Source organism: Clupea harengus, chromosome 8, assembly GCF_900700415.2.
Source record: "Clupea harengus chromosome 8, Ch_v2.0.2, whole genome shotgun sequence".
NCBI classification, from domain to species: Eukaryota; Metazoa; Chordata; class Actinopteri; order Clupeiformes; family Clupeidae; genus Clupea; species Clupea harengus.
Window position 1 is genome coordinate 15,226,687 of NC_045159.1, and position 14,150 is coordinate 15,240,836.

At 43.6% G+C, this 14,150-nt stretch overlaps 1 protein-coding gene across 6 annotated transcripts in view; it reads left to right on the forward strand.

Moving 5' to 3' along the window:
* Window positions 1-649: 649 nt before the first annotated feature.
* Window positions 650-14,150, forward strand: part of LOC105912481 (spectrin beta chain, non-erythrocytic 1) — a 90,633-nt gene continuing 77,132 nt past the window's right edge. For 3 of the 6 annotated variants that reach the window (XM_031572044.2, XM_031572046.2, XM_031572045.2), the window contains exon 1: window positions 650-1,130. The gene's annotated coding sequence lies outside the window, so the exon portion shown is untranslated. The remainder of the gene's footprint in view (window positions 1,131-14,150) is intronic. The other 3 variants (XM_031572048.2, XM_031572049.2, XM_031572050.2) reach the window with 1 other exon arrangement.

The window sequence follows — 14,150 nt, forward strand, 5'->3', positions numbered from 1 at the left end:
ATTGGATCTGAAGTTTATATTTGCGCATTTTTCAGTCTTCGTACATTCTCGTTTAAGGAGTTTAACAGCTGGATTTTGTTTCCATGGTGCTTTCTGTTTGTCGGTGACTGTCTTAACTTTTACTGGAGCAATACAGCGATTCTTCTACAGAGTCTTGACAGTTGACTGAAGGTCCTTGAAGGTGCCTGCTCGAAGAGAGCCCTCGTGACTCTTTCTACAGTCATAGATCTGTTCTGAATGTGTGAGGAACACAACCTAATGCTGCACAGGCCTACACGACTAACAATTGTATGTACTTTCCACAGCAGGCTGTCAGATGAGAGGTTTAAACATCTAACTTGGTATTTTTAGACCCAATATGATCTTTTTTCATTTGAAAGAGCAGATGAATGAATTCATGAATGTATAGCCTATTATTGGTTCGCCACCCAGGACTTAGATTCTTGACCACACCACCTGTGTGGTGCTCATGGTTAACCGTATCGTCCAACTAACAAATCTGTCTACCTCTCCAATGGTCGTCTAATTTGAGACATCTTAATAAATGGCAATATTTAGTGGGGCCTATGACAGTCGTTTCAATCGTATAACGACAGTTGTGAATTAGCTTGCCATGTGTGACACAGCATCATCAAATGACTCTATCTCGCACCAACTATCATTATGTGTGGATGCGATTAATGTCCCTCAGCATTTGAGAGCGCTCGTGTGTGTCTCAGTGAACGGGTAGCTACAGTCTCGCCCCCGCGCCATCAGTCATTCTTTCTTCTCCCAGTTGGACGAGAGGGAGAAAGGGACGGACGTCGGAACACAGGAAACGCGGGGAAGCTGCGAACCCACTGATGCTACTGATTTAAAAGAGTTCACTTCTTCTCACCTTTATTCTTTTCAATGATTGCTTAATGTTTCATAACACGCTGTGCTGCACTGGCAGCGTGGAAGAAAAACACACGCGAGGATGCGGATCTAACAGAAAAGGCGCTGTCGGGATTTAAAATTAAAACATCGAATCCATCTACCTATGTGATCAGAGCGACCGCCGCTGTCTGTTTATGTTTCATTTTACCGGGACACGTTGAAAGCACTGAGAGGATCCTACAACAGAAATAAAAAAATCACAAGCTGAGCGGGTAAGTGTATTTTCTCCTTTATTGATGTCAAGCTAATGTTAGCCCTTGGCCATCATGGTAGGATGCCTATATCGCATATGTGATAGCCGAAAGGTACCCACTGCCTAAACACATTCAGTGTAGCCATTTCAGTTATTTGGCATTGCGAGGTTGGTTGACTAGCTAGCTATCTCCCCATGCTGTTGCCTTTGTCTCGCCGTCGGCTAACGTGTGCTAGCTACCCAGTGGCAGCATCAGTACTGACGTATTTGCAAAATGCATGGTGCTTTTATTACAGGTAACGTTAGCGCTCAATGCACTTCGTCAAACTGAAGGTGCATAAAGATGAAGAGCCGCAGCAGAATATGGGAGCTAAGGGTTCTGTTATTTTTTTTTTTTTCATTGATGGCAACTTCCAAAAGCCCATTTGGCATCCCGGAGACCCCCACTGCTAGCTCTAGACCGCGTTAGGTATTTTGATTTGTCATTCGCGGCGGTAGGGAAACCTAGCTGTTGCGTTGTCTGAATCATGAAATAAAAAAAACAAGGTACCAAGGAATGACATGGTTTCTAGCTAAATTTACTCTTCTCCTTTTTCGTTGATGCGATGACTGTTTCAAGGCGTCCTGATGGTTATTTTTTTTAAAGGTATCAAAATAAGACATGCTGCCTCCAGATGGCTTGCTGATTGAATTAAGTCGAAATAGGCAATATCCTTGATTAGCTCACTAAATGAAAACATGTACCGAACATGGGATTTGGAAACGTTAGCCCAGCGTGCGATGGAGGGAAGGCGGATTAATAAAGGATTTGTGGTCAATTCTGGCTGTAATTTTAGCAAGTAACGTCAACGTCGATTCCAATTGCGCCTGTAATTCGACCGGACAAGACACATAGTCCTTTTCAGCATCTGCGACGAGAATGGCCAAATTGCAGTAGCCTATTTGTGCTAAGCCGTTCTAGCCTTAATCTGGAATATTTATTTATTTGTTGTCCCCCTTTCCGCTATCTGGTGCTGAATTTGGTCAGCTTCGTGCGGTAGGGAAAGCAGATGCAATTACGTGTCCTATTGAGGCTGAACTGTAGCGATCCTTAAAAGCTAATCCTGGACTATACAGCGGCGCACAAAAACGACATGTCATCAACATCATAGATTGAAATGTGTTCATGTAACAGGAGGAATGCTGTTGGGAAGTTGTATTAACCAGTGTGCCATCAGCTATCTGTGACAGACCCCCATGTACTGTCAGAAGATGAATGCTCCTTTGTAAACAAGCTGAACCTAAAATCTGGTTATACGTTATCAAACTCTGCGCGTAGCCTACATAATTTGATTGCCGGCGTTATGTGAATTGTATTTTATCATTATGTCATGTTTTTTCGGATTACTTGGAGCAAATTAACAGAATTCATCACATACCAAGCAGATGTCTGTCTGATCATACACCAAAAGTATATCGCATCAGTTCGATTCCCTGTCGAAGTGTCCTTGAGCAAGGCACTGAACCCCTAATTGCTCCTGATGTGCAGTGTGCCATCAGTGTAAATGTAAAATGTGTATACATTGTAAGTCGCACATATGTAAGTCGCTTTGGATAAAAGCGTCTGCTAAATGACTAAATGTAAATGTAAATGTATCATGCCAGATGACTAGGTCTTAATAAAGCGTCTTGATTAGGACCGCTAAGTTATGGATCAGATTTATTTGAACAATTTAACAGTTATTTTAGCATTTTCCTTACACCTACTTTTAAGCAGTTTGGGAACAACTTAACCATGGTTTATCAGGCTTCCAAATGTAATGGGGTAATTGCCAGTTGCTTCTTGAGATTTAGTCTTTGATAATCACTTGAATTGGTAGGCGGTGTGTGTAAATATTAGTCATCATGACTGTTAGGGTTTAAACACACAGTTCACTTCAAGGATATTGTGATCCTGGGAATTCCACAACATGAAATAGTTTAGGAAGTGCAACTGGTCTGTAAGAGCATTGTGTTGAAGGCAACATATTTGTCAAATGTATTGAATCAGTTTGAGTCTCGAGCGCTTCAGGCGGTTTTGCTGCCCAGTCTAGTTGCGTCATTACTGAACTTCTGGATAAATTGTGTGATGTTTTAGCCTTGGACTGGAAATAAGCTGCTGATCTGAATCTTTACGTCACCTAATTTATGCCAATCAATGGAGTAAATGGCAGACAGAAGAGTGGAGCGTTTCATTCTGTTGGGTAGAAGACGTCCTGTGGTGGACCGTGCTGCTCGCTAGCACGTAAGGCTGCCTGGCAGTTGGCTGCATGCTGTGTATGACTGACAGGGCGTGTTATTTAACTCACTCCTTGGTCACACACACACGTGCGACACAGAGGGACAAAAAGAAAGCTACATTCCTTACATCTCTCTCCCTCTCACGGTCTTTCTTTTGCTTTGTTATTGTCATTCCCGTGTCTTGTCCTGTCACAGCTGACCTGTCAAAAGTACTTTTTTGCTCTCATGGTTTGTCTGGGGGCCATGGTGTGTTAGAGAGGTACTGCCCCAAACACTAATGGGCATAAAGTGTGGTTTAGTTCACCGGGAATCCCTGGCCAAATGGATGGATGTTGGAGGAGTGGACAGATGGATGGATGATGGGATAGATAGATAGATAAATGGAGGTGGTGGAATGTGAATGTGGGCCCCCTGTAGTGCTGACGCTCTAAATCCGAACCCCTCTGAAACACACACACAGTCACACACACACATACACACACACACACACAAGCTTGTCTCCTCTGCTGCCAGTCAGAGGGGCATTGTCCTGCAGCCAAGCATAAGGCCCTTGCTAAGCCCTGTCATCACTAACACTACCGGTACCATTGTCCTTCATTACACATTCAGCTTTTCACCCTGCATTCCACTTCACAGACTGGCCACAGTCACGTGTGTGTGTATGCGTGTGTCTGTCTGTGTGTCTTTTTGTCTTTTTTTGCAGTCTACAGGGATCAGATTTGATAAAGCGGACAAATTGAGAACCTCCTCTGTATACAAACAGTTAGCTTCTTCAAAGGTTCGGTCCATGGCCTTTTGTGTGGCCTATATCAGCAGGGCCCGATTAATACGTGTTGTATGAATACAGTAATTAGAATCCCATTCTAAAAATTCAAAATCTGGAGTGTCTGACTGCTCTTACTGTGTGCTGATACTGGGGATCTGATGGGTGTTTCTTGCTAACAGGGGGTACAGAGTGTGTGTGTGAGAGAGTGAGAAAGATAGATGAGGTATATAGAGAGTGTGTGTGTGTGTGTGTGTGTGTGTGTGTGTGTGTGTGTGTGGAAGAGGGAGAGCGTGGGAGAAGAACAGCCATTTATAGGGAGCTGTGATTGTTGGACATTTCAGTGGGTGCTTACTCAGAAACTCAAACACTCGTTAGAATATTTAGCTTCCAGGAAGGCACATTTGATCGCATCGGATTTCTGTTCCATCTGCTTTCTGGCTCCATTCCAATACGCCTTCTCTCTCTCGCCCTCTCTAGCTGTCAAACTCGCTCTTCTTTTTCCTTTTCGTTTTGGACTACTCTCTTACAAAAGGTGTTATTAATACCATTCATTATCTCCCAAAAGCCTAGACCTAATGCTTTATCAGCTGACTAGTCTAAATATTACACGGTCATGCTTCTGGCCCTCTGTGTTTCTTCCCAAATAGTGTGCCTGAAGAGCGAAGCAGGCAGGTGGCGTGGGAAGCTGATCCTCCTGGAAGCGAGCCTATTTGCATAGCATCTGAGCTCCCATACCTCCCTGCTCCTCATTTTTCTCTTGCCTTCTGGCGCTTCGAGGTGATGGTGGTGTGGATTTGGCGCTTCACTGCAGCCTCTCCAGCTGCCCCCACATAGTGTGTGTGTGTGTGTGTGTGTGTTTGTGGGGCACGCACGCCTTTGTGTATCAGTGTGTGTGTTTTTCTCTCTCACTCTCTTGGCGTATATAATGCCATATATATTCGTGTAGCTCTCACCAACCCCTGCACATCCCCATGGTAACAGTCAAGGAATTTGGTGTGCGTCTGGTTTTGACATGGCTTAATTAACATTTATTATCTATATTTAACTTAGTGGGGGCGCAGCTCTGGCTGGGCTGTTATCAGAGAGCGGCTCTACTCGCACACACATGCTTACACTTAGACATCCTCTCCTCTCCTCTCCTCAGATGTGTGCTCATAGAGAGTTGAACCACTGCTTTGGTGTTGCTTGCACCACTTATAAAAGCCTAGTGGAAGATGCCACCAGGGTTTTTCCTGTTTTGTTAAGATATTTGTATAATATTTGTAAGAAATGTGTGTGTGATCCTAATTAATGGCCAGTAGACCAGATTTTTGAGATACTTGTTAAGCACCTGGCCTTAGTCTGACACCTCCACCTGCTGCAGGTAGAGCACAGGACCCTATGGACAGTGAAGAGGGCTGAAATACTTGCCAGGCAGCTCAAGGCGACTGCTAGGACTGTAGGGCCTAATGAAAAACATCTTTTTAATACATTTCTAAAATTTTACTGCCTAGCATGTTCCCAGGCCCCCGTCCAACTCTGTCCTGCCCCATCCACCTGATGATGTAGTATTTATGGGCATCTCTTAATAATAAGAGTGCAAGAGAAAGACATCGGTCTAATTGAATTACGTTCAGACACGGTAAGGACTTATCTTGCTTTCATGGTCTTAAGTTTTTCATTTTAGTATCTACAAAATGTTTTCTGAATGAAGAAGGCCTAGTTAGCTTTTCAGTCCAGTGTCTGATTCCCCTCCTGCAGTCTCATGGTCACTGTGTGTTAGTGAGGTTTCACAGAGGCAGTGAGCTTGATCTTGTCTGTAATTAGGCTATCGGGCAAAAATACATGAATGCACACATATTCGCACACACTCTTCATATGAAAGCTGGTGTGAGTGTGTGGGTATGCACGTGATGTGTGGGTTCAAGGGTGTAGGCTTTGAGTTTCGAGGTGAGTGTGTGGGCACACAACAGATATTGTATTTTGTGTGTTTTCTGTGTGGGCAGTGTGTGCATGCAAGTGTGTTTGTTTATGTTTGAGGGCATCACTGCTTGGTGGGGAGCCCAAAGTAGTGTTTACAGGGGTGGGGTGATGTCAGGTTTTGATGGCAGCCTAACTCCTCAAGCATCATCTTGACTCCGTATCAGCAGTGTTTTTGTGAGGCACTTTACGCCAAACACAAGGCAAAAACGTAGTGACCTTCATTACGAGAACTTGATCCAGAACATTCAATCCAAATGACTCTTGAGTCCGTTCAACTCACCCATCTAGAAGGACTCGTGCACTATTTATTTTTATGTGGTGTGTTGGCCAGGTCATGGTGGCCAGGTGAAGTTTGGAATGCCATTTTGAAATGGCACCAAGAGTGTTTGCTTAGAGACCACAGAGACTGATCGGATACTCTGGACCTGATGTTTCTGACATTCTTGATCTGGCGTTGGTGCTATAATATCTGTGATGTGGCACTGAACATTTCTGCAAGGCTGATGTTTCGATTAATTTTGTGAACATTGATTGTGTGTTAATAATTAGGCCACTACATGACCAGTGTCCAAAAAACAGGAATGGGAAATCATTTTTTTCCCCCCATCAACTTGTTTTGATGTAGGTTAGGCCTAGAATTCACCTTCGCTGAGAAGAATGTCTGTTGAAATCACTGCCACATGCCATTCTCTTCATCATCAAGTCCCTCATCATTGCTTATGGCAATTTCCCCTCTGTTCTAAGAGTTCCTCTGCCCTGCCCAAGGGAAACTATGAGGTGTGAAGGATGCACACATTCACGCTTAAATATCGCTCTCCCCGTCACACACACACACAGCTGATCCTAACATTTCTACACATTCCTTATTTTCCTGGGCAGGTTAATTGTCTCTCGTTGAGAGCCTCACAGATTTGCAAGGTTACACTCCAGTATCTCCTGGACTAATATTTGTAATCTTGACAGTCTGGTGTCTTCAGTATTGCAGAACAAAACACATTTCCCAATTATTCTGTGTATTAGGTTGAAATGCCCCCATAGGGTTAGTATCCCTCCTTCTCCAAGTGCATCAGATATTCCTGCTTTCTTATTTATTTTGGCAGCTGCTTTAGAAGTTGAAACATGGACTCATAGTTACTACAGACACAACTTCCAGAGATTATTTATTGTCAGCCTAGCTTTAGTGCTTCCTTTTGAGTTTACTTTAAGAGATGCAGAAAGGGAGGGAGGGAGGGGAAGAAGAGAGGGATGGGAGGGAGAATGGGGAGGGAGAGAGAGAGAGGGAGGGAGGGAGGGAGGGATTAAGAGAGAGGTTCAAGTGTGTGAGCCTGTTGGCAGTCTGCTCTGTGTCAACATTTAGATATCAGCCGCAAAGGCCTTGAACTACAGGCTACAGGTTGGCATGTGACCCCTAATCTTTGCCTTTCGTGACCAGAACAACAAAGTTAAACAATTAATGGAGGGAGAGAGAACAGAGTGAAGAATGGGGGGGGGGGGGAAGAGAAGAGTGAAATAGAATAAGGGAAGCTCTGAGAGAGGAGAGGGCTGAAATAGGAGAGGTGGGAGGAAGTAAAAAGGCCAGGAGAAAAAGTGACCGGAAAGAAAAAGGAAGGGGAGACTGGGAGGAAGGGAAATCGAAAGATGCAATGAGAGAGAGAGGGGGGGCGATAGATAAAGTGTGGAGTTGGAGGAAGAGACCAAACCCTTGTCAAGTAAATCAATCCTCAGTTCATTTCTCTCAGCTCCGCCCTCAGCTAGATGATCTAACCAGGTCACTACAAACCAATCAGCTGTTAAACGTGCTGATGAGGTATGGCAGGCACCAGTAAAAGCTTTCAGTCAAACTGGCGGGTTGTGTCTGGTTTATGTAATGTAATAGATGGAGGTCATACCTTCTTAGAACCTTGGCATTTTGTGTGACAGGACTACCTGGAAACAAACAGGTGACCCCCTCCCATTTAAGCCAATACATAGAAAGAATGGGGTCATAGTGCGTGTGTGTGTGAGAGATGGGGTCATAGTGCGTGTGTGTGTGTGTGTGAGATGGGCCTTGTAGACTAATCTCATTAGCACAGGTTTGCCTGCCTGAGATTGAGGTCTTCCATGCGGTCTGTGTATCCTGAGAGAGCTGAACTGAATGACTTAGCCTTTGCTCATCACTGCAGAATCCCAGCAAGGCAAGGGCACACACACACACACACACACACACACCAGCCTCCCTAGCCAGCCTCGTGCTGTAGGTTTGCCCACGTAGGCGTGTGCGTTTGCGTGTGTGTGTGTGTAGGCAGGCACCTGGCAGACTGGTGGGCAGCTGGCAATGCCAGTCCATTTAACACATCAGCTGGTTGTCATGAGGGTAGTGTTGGCCACCTGAGCTGGAAGGAAGTCCTTCGTTTGAGCTTTAGAAGCACAGGACCCTCAATATTTCTATTTGAATAATTGTCTCATACTCCAGTCTATGTACACACACACACACACACATACAATACCATATTGTTATCCATCAAATAAGGTGCAAAATGAATTGAAAATATAGTCAAGACACTATAAGAAATAATGGTTTAAAGAGAATTAAAGTACCCCTGATGTTTCCTCTATCCAGTCCCTCCAGGAATTGGAGATCTTGGAGATTTTCCTCAATTCCAGCAATTTTAGCTGCAATTTTTACATTTCCTGCAGCAAGTCATTTATGGCCAGAAGTATCTCAACAAGCCATTGCAAGATCCTGTTGGGACTGTCTATCAAGCTTGAGAGATGGGATCAAGCAATCTTCCAGCATCTTTTCATTTGTTCTGCACCTCACAAAGGTTTTTGCTTCCCCCCCCCCCCTCTTTCTCTGTGATCCACCACCTCAGTTTAGATTTGTCAACCTACTCCATTTTTTATATCTGCTTCCTTTTGCCTTCCATTTTCCATTGGCCAGTCTTGGATATGGCTTTTTGTTTAAAAAAACTCAGCACAGCCTTCCAGAGCCTCTCCACTGCTGAAGATAAGGCTGGTATTTTCTGGGTGCTATTCGATAAAGGCTCTGAGGCATCCCTTTCTCAAAGTAGAGGCTCTAATGTTTTTATTCACCTGCACAGTTGTGCACTGGGTGCCTTTAGTGTGTCTTTCTGTCCTGCTGAAAGCCATTCTGTGAAGAACGTGATGCATATCAACATGTCAAATATCCTCAGTTTTGTGGCAGTTTCTTGCATGCAATAGTCTTAAATTCTGAGAACAACAATAGACTGACGAGCCTCTGACGAAAGCCATTTTTTGGCCATCAAATCCAGAAGTTCTGATGTCGGTAGAAGGCTGGTGTTATTGCTTCCTTAAAAAGCACACCATTGTTCAGTCGCACACAAACACATTTTTAACATGATATTTTAGGAGTGTTGATAAGTCAGTATATCATACAGTAGAATTTAATTTCATGCGAAAATGATTTGCGCATACTTGTGAGGATACTTGTGAGGGACCACACAGGCCGTCACTATGTGACCTTAGCCAAGGTTGACAGGTGAGGGACGGTTGTGTGGTTAGATCGGCTTACATACTATCCTCATTAACAACCCAAGCCCCTTTTTTTTGTGGGGTTGCATCAGTCCTCTGAGACAAATCCACATTTGCGCGGATTTCCTGCAAGCTCCTCATGTACAAAGCAATTGAATACACAGTTGAGGAGAACAACAGCCAGTTTTTTATTAGTCACTGATGTTTGTCTTGAGAATCCATAGATGCCTCTGCTGCAGGCTCGGAGAAAACTGTCATCTTATGTTCCGATCCTTGTGTGTTAATGGATTCCTACTCATTGCTAGTTTCTAAGTCGTGGAACCTGGAGAAGATGGAGTTAAAATGATGTTGATTGTGTGTGTGTTGGAGGGGGGGTCACTGATACCCGTAGGCTGGTGTTCAGTGGCTGCTGATCATTTTCATTGATCAATACTTGTCACGTTTGCTGCTTTTCGATTTGGCCAAAGTTGATGTTGCATTACCAGAGGTGCAATATCATGCAAGACTGAAGAGAGATGTCGAGAGAACATTGATACACACACACACACACACACACTCACACACACTCCAACCCACCCACACACTACCCACACACATGCAACCCCCATGTGTAGGCCTATATATGGAATTGTAGGCTATTATCTACAGATGGTGAGAAAGAAAACCGTTTGTGTGTGGAGGAGTGTATGTAGAGCCTATTGAGTGTGTGTGTGGGTGTATATGGGAGTACTAGGAGGTAATCGGGTTCAGTTTCTTTTGGTTGTCTGAATGAGTGTGTAGGCACTGCATGTGCGTACATATCTCGTTTGCGTCTGTGAATGCGTAGATGGATAGGTTTTAATGACTTCTGATGGTTTTCATGAACATTTCTCTCTAACTTTGACATGGTGGTGTTGTTGTTGTACTGGCAGGTTCTCCGTTTAGAGGAATTTCAATGGTTATTGAGCGCTATTATAGCTTATGTTGGCACACTTGCCCTGTGTGCAGACTTCGCCCAAGGCCAGGAATATAGTCACACTTAGCCTTCTCTGCTGCAATGCTAGAGATATCGCTCATATATTCCCTTGCGTACTCTATGGCCACATGAAGCATTAAAGGTGCAGTCCACGATTGAAATCTAATACACTTTTGATTCGGTGAAGTGCTCCTCGTAGTTCTCTAGCTGTCTGCTCAGTGTGTGCAGTCAAAAAAACTCTGGTGCTCATACACAGTCCTGGCTCCATAAAGGGGAAGCTAACACATTGGCTCGGACCGTGCCATAAACCACTCCAACCAGTCAACACAGTGCTTAAGAACGGCGTTAATTTGATTGGTTGTTGAGCTCAAATATCAACAGCCTTTTGCCAGAATTGCAGACTGCGTCTTTAGAAGCCCCATCCATAATCTCTGATTAAAACGACTCTGTCAAAACGGTCCTTTATTTTGGTGATGCTTGTTACCATTCCACTACTGCCGCCATGTCACATTTCAGTTGAAATATACTGTCCCCATATAATAACACTGGTATTGCATTTTGCAGTGACTGCAGTCATCATCTTAGGAGTGTTTTTGGTGGTCCAAAACGAAAATGGGACTTGCAGAGTTAATGATACAGCATCAGTAGTTTGTCTCTGTGATTGCGCTCTAGAACCTCACCAGGGTAGGCACATGAACTGGACTTTGAGGAACAGCGCAGGGCAATGAACTGTCAATTAACCGACCCAAAGTCATCAGTATGGTGTGTCAGGGTGTGATTGGTTTTTGTGATAAGTGAGTTTAAAAAAATGAAATAATGTAAAGAAAGACCGCTCTAACAGTCTACCCTGCACTTATTGATGCACCTCACCTTTTACTCAGGGATATTTATTTACCTATTTATTAATTGCTATTTATTATTATTTTAGCTGTGGCAGTTAGTGTGCACAGCAACTTAAGTTTTTTTTTAGCTGCCTCGTCTGACAAAAAGTACTTTGAACTTGAAGAACATGGATATTAAATAGAGTATTGATGTCCTTTTAAACAGGTCATGACATTTGCCACAAAGGCTTAAGGCCAACGCCCACTGGTGGTTACTTTCAGCGGAGCATCATGGAATGCACCTAACATGCTAGATAGATATTGCTATGCTGTTAAGTTATCTTTATTGGCTAACTATTTGCTATATATGCTAGGTGATATTAGTTTTGTTCAGTAGTGGCAACAGTTGCTAAGGTTGGAAATTATTAAAGATAGTAAACATGTGTGGATTTAATTAAAAACCAAGCCATTTCTATGGACTTGACGCTCAAGAAATAGAAGTTTGTTTTAAATTCGACATGCGTCAGACACCACCAGTGGGCGTTTGTCTTCAGTGTCTCAAAGGCAGGTGGCTCACCAATATGGTAATATTTATTTCAGGTCATGTCTCCCAGACCTACTGTATGCTTTACATCAGTGTGTGGGATCTCATCTAAATGAACATGCGAACCCACATCAATTGGCTGTGCGTTTCTCCTAATCTGTGTGACCAGTGACGACACACCATGCCTGAAAACCTCCTCTTTAACCTGGAGATTATTTACATTTTATGCGTTGGAACAGGAGTGAGAAATTGTCGGGAAACTCTGCTTTAAGGTTTAGCCTATTAATCTGATGGGTGATATGAGGTGAAGCGGGCACCTTTTTGCTGAAACACCCTGAACATGGTGATGGCAGGAAAAAAATCACAAACAGGAAAGCATTTGTTGTTAAATATGTATTCCTTATTATAGAAGCCCTTTTAAATGGAACATTTAACCCTCTGGCACCAGGTCCTGTTGATGGAAGTGATTTTTGTATCTTTTTTTTATTTAGGTATGAAAGAAAAGATTGATGGTTATGGCTTGAAGTAGAGTCCAGTGTGGATCGATCAGCTCGAGTAGGGCTTTCAGACCTTCAGCCGGATATAAGGAGAGAAGCTGATTGAACACAACACTTCTGAGATTTGGAGAATGATGGCCAGGATTTTATGTTTGCCCATGAGTCTCTGTGGCTGCAGGGGTCAGACTGACACACACACACACACACTCTTTAGGCTCTTCTTGATTACACAGCTAATGATGTATTGGACTGTGTTTCTCTCTGCTTGATTAACTGGTGCAGTGAAAAACAGAGTCGCCAGACATGAGGAAAGCAGGTCATAGAAGGAGGGATGGATGGAGGGAGGGATGGATGAGGGAGAGAGAGGAAGGGATGGGTAGAGTCCCTCTTCTCCTTATCCAAACCTCATATAGGAGTACCGTGCATATGCACAGAAGTCTTGTCTTCACATCATGAAATGATTTTGTGTGTGTGTGTGTTTGTGTGCGTGAGTGACTGTGTTTGTGTGTGTGAGTGAGAGAGGGCATATTTGCCCCCCCACCCCTAATGACTGCTTTATTGTGTCTGAGAGGTCATTTGTATCTTGGGATGTGTGTGTCCGTGCATCTGTGTGAAGAAAGGCAAGATTGTTATTGTGTTTGTTTAATGAAAAATGGTGTGTAATAACACTTCACTATATGATTGGACTTTTTTTTTTTTTTTTTTTTTTTTTTAATTTTTTATTAATGGACTACCACACATGACTAATACTACTGGTGTGTGTGTAAGGTGATGTGCTTCTTTTGTGCCACATATTATGAATGACATGGTGTCTGCTGAAGATGGACCTATTTATGCAGAATTAGGTCACAATGAAAAGTCTCTCTCTTTCTCTTTCTCTCTCTCTCTCTCGTGCTTGTCGTGCTGAGTTTGTAAAAGAGAAGACCACCCCACCTATTCACCAGGTGTAGATACCCCCTGGCTTCACCATGCAGACAGTCTATTTCTATTGTTCAGTCCTCTCTAGACGGGCGCTCTACGACAGCTCTCCTCTGCACCTCTGGTGCCACCACATCCCATTGCTAGTGGTTGTGGTGTTGTGCAAAATCATCTATGAGACAACGCTGTCTTTCTCCCAACCCCATCTCAAATCCAAATTCAAAGTTGCTCTGCTAATCTGACTGTTTAGATAGAGTGTCACCAAAACACAAATAACACACAAATTTGTAATGTAACAGCAATGGGGGTAAAAAAAAGAAACTGACTCAACCCCTGTGTTTCTCGCTCTGTTCTCAGCTTGGCTCATTAGCAATCACATATAAGATGGCATACTAGTTGACGCGCGTGAAGGTGAGGGATCACATTACTGTGGTGAAGGAAAAAAAAAAAAAGAAAGTATTGGCTGCAGCTGAGTATTAACCCATGGGCTGCAGAAAGGAGGAGTGTATGAAAATATCAAGCCTATTAGAGGATCTGCTCTCTCAGCGTCCGTCTACCTCTATTCATTTCCCTCCCATCGATTCCCAATTCCCATTGAAATCAGGTACATATAAATGCCAGGAAACCTGATTCCTGGCCACAGGTCAATGCCCATGGACCACTGGTCCTTTGATAAGTTGTAGCAGATAAGCAGATCATTGTTTGTTTCTCGCTTTCTCAGTTGCCCCTACTAAAGGCAGCCATGTTGCAGCATGTTTTGCCACTCCGTCTGTATTCCAGCGGGAAAGGGATGTCCATGCATACCCTTTACACTGCACGCAGCTA